At 42.1% G+C, this 6,023-nt stretch overlaps 1 long non-coding RNA gene across 1 annotated transcript in view; it reads left to right on the top strand.

Moving 5' to 3' along the window:
* Positions 1 to 1,758: 1,758 nt before the first annotated feature.
* The window catches only part of LOC122465207, a 52,724-nt gene continuing 48,459 nt past the window's right edge, over positions 1,759 to 6,023 (top strand). Inside the window, exon 1 of the long non-coding RNA XR_006289875.1 lies at positions 1,759 to 1,921. This is a non-coding gene — a long non-coding RNA (uncharacterized LOC122465207). The remainder of the gene's footprint in view (positions 1,922 to 6,023) is intronic.

Genomic DNA, 6,023 nt, shown 5'->3' with positions numbered 1-6,023 from the left:
CTACTTACATAGAGCTGGGAACTCTGAAGGGGAGGAGATGGTTTAGAGAGAGTTATCTCGCCCTGGGAAGGTCCTGTAGTTTGGAACTGGCTGGGGCCAGGAATCAGAGTTAGAGGAATAGGATTATCTCCTGTGGTGGGGTCCTAGAGTGGAGAGGAGCCCCAAGGTAGGGTCTGTGAGGACCAGGGAATGAAGTAGAAGCCCAGAAGGGACAGAAAGCTAGTTTCCGTGATACTTAGACTCCCAGCAGGGAAAAGGCTGGAGGGTCAATATCCTCCCAAGGGGGATTAAGTGAAGTCAAGCCCAGGAAAGGCGAAGGATCTTTTGTTTGGAGCTGAACCCTGGAAGGGGACTGAAGTGTCGGGTGACTTGGCCCTGAGGCTGAGCCAGAGAAGGCCTAGTGAGATAGTTGGAAAGGAACCAGCTGGGAGTGGTCACCATAGCTGAGAAAGTGACCTGCAGAGGGGGTGTGAGAGGAAGTCCCCTGCAATGTCGTGTCCAGGCATAAGGAAGCGTCGTAGAGGTGAGATTGCACATTTACAGATGAATTCACTATTTCTTCAACAGTCCTGTCATTCTTATGCTGAATTATGCTAACTATAACTAACCCGAGGTCTTTTAGAAACTGTGAAATTTTATACAAAAGATTATATCTATTTGGAATAAAGTTGTGTTCTTTAATTCTGGACAAAAAAAATCCAAAACTTCCTATTTTTAAAAATACCCCTTAAGACTGCACAGATGGAGTTGGATAAAGAGAGAAACTGTAGCAGTTTGCACGGCCTGTCATCTTGGGAATAGCAGCCAATAGTAAAGTTGATTTTAATAAATCTGTCAAATTTAGTGTCAAAACATATTCTTTGTGAGGAAGATAAGGGTATTTTATGCTAATCTATTTTCAATGGGGACTAGAATGTTGTTGTTAAAAACACAATTTTTACTGAATTCAGTATGTGAATGGCAAGGTCATACTGTACTAGTAGGTAAGCCCATTATGTGGACTGATTTTTGAAATGCTGAAGGGACTTACCCACATCTGTATTTATAAGGCAGAGTTGAGTGAATAATGAAACAGTGAATAATTTATCTGATCCATTTGGAGGGTCGGGGGGTTGGCTCCACAGGTTCAAGACTGATGTTTATTTTTCAGATATTTTATTCTGTGGACTGATTGCAATTATATGAACTATAAGTTGTGTTGCTCAGCTCTGATTGGTCAGGTACCACTGTCTCTGTACTCTGAGTGCACAAGCAATTGCAGCATGGATACTTGCATGTGCTCGTTTAAAAACTCAGTTTCTGGAAACATACGTGCAATTTTGCTCTCTGCAAATATATAATCCAATAAAACTCAAACCTGTTAATGACTGAAGAAATCATAGACATAGAAAGGGGGCAAGCATGGCAGCATTATAAAAAAAAGTTTTACAAAATGAATTAGTATTTACACACAATATTTTCTCTAATCTCTGTGTTTTAGGTGCACAGTATTAGTTTAATACCGCCTCACACAGTGACCCCTAATAGATTGCTGAAGGTTTAATTTTGTAAAAATTATGAATGGGTCAGTAGATTCCTTATTCCTGCTTACGCAGACTTTTCCTTGGTTTTCAAAGACTCCTTTTAAAAAGGCCTTTGAAATGTTGTAACTTAATTGTATTGAAAAGTTCATGAACAATTATTTAGGTTTCCTGTTATGGCCATTTCAATTTACTCTTTAAATGAAAAGACACTTGGCTGTTCAAGCTTAGAGTGCCTAACAGCTGCCCACTGTTATTTATTTATTTTGTCACAATTCTTCTTCAGGATTGTGTTGTGGTTCTGGAATTCTGCCGTAGGGGTCTATTGTCCCCTGAAGTGTATGCCAAACTTCCATCCATACTACTGGGAATATTAAGGGATGAAGAGACAGTTTTGTGAGGTGAGTGGGAGGTTTTCCTTAATTTTAAATCTTTTATCCTGACACTTTATTTCATTCCCTAGTATTCACATGTCCTATAAGACTGTGTGAATCCATTCAATATGAAGTATGTATCTATGAAAGACAAGGTGGATGAGGTAACATCTCTTATTGGACCAATTTCCGTTGGTGAAAGACACAAGCTTGTTTCTAAGTCTGCCATATTTACCTATCCAGTTAGAGCCAAATTCTCCCCTTGGATATATTGCCAGCTTCCAGTGCAATCAATATAAACTTCACATGTACAGCAAGGGCAAAAGTTGGCCCTTAACTTGTAAACTGGAACACTATAATGTTATAACATACTTACATTCTGTATATCTAACAAAGATGGCACCGAATCAGAACTTCTGACCCAATGTCTCCTTCACTCTGAACTTTGGGAGGTTTTAGACAATTATTTCTTCACTCAAACCCATCCCTTAGATTTTGTGTCCAGCTGAATCTAGGAATGTAAGGGCCCTGTAGCCTTGATCCAGTTTAGATGGCAAAATGCCAGAAATTTCACGGGTATCACTGATATTGCAAGTTCTCCACCACTTTGCTCTTCATGGCAGAGACTGTTCTTGTACAGTGCTGAGCACAATGAAACCCCTATTTTGACTGGGGAGTCTAATAAATATTGAATCTCAGAAGGTTTCTGCTCCACTGAATTGAAACTCTATCCCTGATTCAGTCCTCAAACCTAGGCTAAACCTAAAGTGGATCCAGACTGAACACTGCTACCTTACCCTGTGTATCACACAAAGCAATAACCATTATATACTTTGCTGTGAAATCTTCTGGGTAACTCTCCTATTTTGGGGGGAGGAGGGAAGAGAGAGATTAAACAGAGATCCTGAGAATAAACTGAACTGAAGTCCTGAACAGTGAGAGGCACTATAGCTTCAAGTAATAAAACAGTTTTGTTTTGTGGTCCAAGTTATCAGACTGAGGTCTGCATAGTTTGTTTGTAAAAGCAGGCCAGTCCACAGCTGTGTTACCTTGCAGAGGCAAAACGTTCTGAAAAAGTGCAAACAGTATTCACTCCTAAATTGCTTGTGTTAAGATAACATTTATGGGATCTTAAAAGTTTTTATGTTGTATGATTTTGCTTGTTTAGTAGCTTGCTTTGATTGATTAATTACATTTAATAATTATTTTTGAGAAAATACAAGCCTTTGAGCTGTAATGGAAAGCTGCAGTTATTGTACCAAAGATTATATATAATAGATACTTTAAGAAATGGTAGAATTATGGTATGTTCTTATTTTAATGCAGAGGTTGGTTTTTAATGAGTGATCAGTCCATTATACTCCTCATGATAACATTTATTACAACTGTAAAATGGTCTTTATCATACACTCATAATCAACAGCAGGGTGAGTTATGCTGCTTTACATTTTGTACTTAGTACGATTCCCAGTATCCATCTTCCTTAGTTGCATTGGTTGTTTTATTCTTTTAATTGGTTGGTTTGTGGAATGCACTGAACAGATAGTAGGTCCTTTATCCATAGAATTAGCACAATAGATCAGTGACATCATAAGCTACCTGACACTCCTGCTCTGGAGGAAGGGATCACCTCTGACATTGAGAGCATAGTGCAGCTTGCATGTCTATTCAGTCCTTGCCATTTTGCTGCAACTGCCTACAACTTAAGCCCATTTGGGGGTGTCTGTTTTTGTGATTTGGGCACTTGTCATCTGGAAACTGGACTGAGGTCAAACAAATTCATTCCACATGTCACTGAACGGTCCTAGCAATGTTCCGTCGCAAGGACTGATCTGAGCTGAACCAGTAACCAAGGAAAGCTCTAGTCCTAGCCCTTCCCATGTAATCCCAGAGCTAGCCAGTCCCCAGGTACTGTTATTACAACTCCTTATCCTAGCAATGGGAACAAGATGAAGGAGTGGATTGGAGGTCATGCCGTGGTGGGAGTATAGGTGTCTCCATAGGCTTAGACAAGTATCCAAACCTTGGAATCAGATCTCAAACTCATGGAACTCCCTCCATCTCATCTCCTCCCCTTCCCTTGCCCTCCCCTCACATTTTTCTGGGTTTCTTTTCCTCACCATGCTATTGTCAGGTTGTTGAATACTGGTGAGGGTCGCTTGTTATCATGCCTTCAAGGCCCAGGAAATCATTTTCATGTATTTACTGTCTTTGACTAATAAGTACTTGGGAGGAATTCTCCCCTTCCCTACAACCCCTAAATGTTACTGTGCCATACAGGGTTGCTTAGCTATCAGGGAGGTGCAGGTATTTCAAAGGACAACTATGAGCTGCCTTACAGAAGTTTCCACCCAAACTCTGGCATAGTGAGGATGTGTGGAGGGTGCAGGCCACTACAGCCATGCTGGCAGAACATGATCCCTAGCAATGCATTTTGTATTGTATCAGAGGATCCCATTACACATCTCTACTATTTTCTTCTTCTCCTCAGGAACATATTAAAGCACCTGATGTCTCCTTAGAGTGGGATCCACATAGGGGCTTGGAAGTTACAACGCTGAGTGTCACAGTGCTTAATTTTTAGATGCCTAGAAAATCCCAGGAACAACACTGTGATCCTTAAAGCCAAGTTAGGTGCCTAGCCTCCCTATACATACCTGGGGAGAGACAGGCACCGAAGAATACAATCGGCAAATGCCAGAACATGGGGCAGAGAGAGCTGCCTATACTAGCCAATGGGAGATGTGTAATGTACGTAATGCCATTGTACATGTTCCATGTCTATCTGCTACAGGGTATCTGTCTGTGTCAAGATCCTTAGCAGGGGAATAGTAGAGTGTGGGGGAGCAAGAAACAATGCAGCAGCTGAATAAACAGATCCAACAGTGACGACAATGAGGTCGGGCTCACAGTGCAGCTACTATTTTAACTGTCCTCCAGCACCAGGAGCCCATGAGTGAGTATGGCTGTGCTGAGGGTGGGGGCTGACACAGACCTGGTGCAGTATATGGTTCCCTTACTGATGGAAGGGAGGGAGCATGCAGTATCCCTTTAGGTAGACAAGGCATGTCCGGTGGTGTTAACAGCCTTAAGAAGATTTAAAGAGGTAGTGTTGGTCTAACTGCTGATAGTGAAAACACAGTTTGGGGCACTGTGATGTCATGGGGTCCCAAAAACGAATATATGGAGATGTCTGGCAGCACAGGAGAAGACTGGCCTACATACATTGAGTGGTTGGAGCAAGAGTTTGTGCTTCATGATGCACCAGATGAGAAGTGCCTTCATTGCTGAATTGTATGGATGGCAAGACATGCCACCTACTTTGCAATCTGAAATCTCTAGACAGCCTGTGCACCAAGACTTTTGAAGAGCTAGTGACAATATTACAAGAGCTTTTTGCTCCTAAACCTTTGGAGATAGCTGAGCACTTTAGATTCTATACACGCAATCGGCAGGCAGGTGAAACCATCCTGATGCATGGAGCTTCACTACAAAGATTAGAGGAACACGCAATTTTGGAGATGCCCCGAGGGATCAGCTGGTTTGTGGTATCAGAGATGAGGAGACCCAGAAGCATCTCCTGACAGCAACCACCCTCACATTCAACAGAGCTCTGGAGACAACTGCCTCTATGGAGGCTGCCCTCTGAGAATCGCATGGGCTTCAATCAGTGGGTAAGAGTGAACACTCTACAAGTAAAGTACATTACATTTCAAGGCAAAAAGACAAGACAGAGTCACAGGGAAACTGCTATTGCCATGGCAAGGGTGGACACAATGCAACTGATTGCCATTTCCAGCATAGGACTACTGGCACTGTGGCAAAAAGGGGCACATCCAAGCAGTCTGCAGGTCTGTCTGGCAAGAAGAGACCTGAAACATACTGCAAGGTGCATATTTTGCAAGCCGAAGCTAATAGCAGTGAGTACTACTTAGTCAAGTTAAGCACTGCATGCCTGGAAGTGGCTCGAATGCAGGAAAAAGGCAAAGAAGGCATCTGGGTGACACCTGTGGTAAATGGGAAAACTCTTAAGATGGAGTGGGACATAAGATGGAGCTGTGTCTGTGATTTTACACAAAGAATACCTGGAAACCTTCAGCAACAGCAAGTTGGAAATGACAGACTAATA

The sequence above is a fragment of the Chelonia mydas genome, chromosome 3 (genome assembly GCF_015237465.2).
Source record: "Chelonia mydas isolate rCheMyd1 chromosome 3, rCheMyd1.pri.v2, whole genome shotgun sequence".
NCBI classification, from domain to species: Eukaryota; Metazoa; Chordata; order Testudines; family Cheloniidae; genus Chelonia; species Chelonia mydas.
This window is presented reverse-complemented; position numbering and strand designations above follow the sequence as displayed.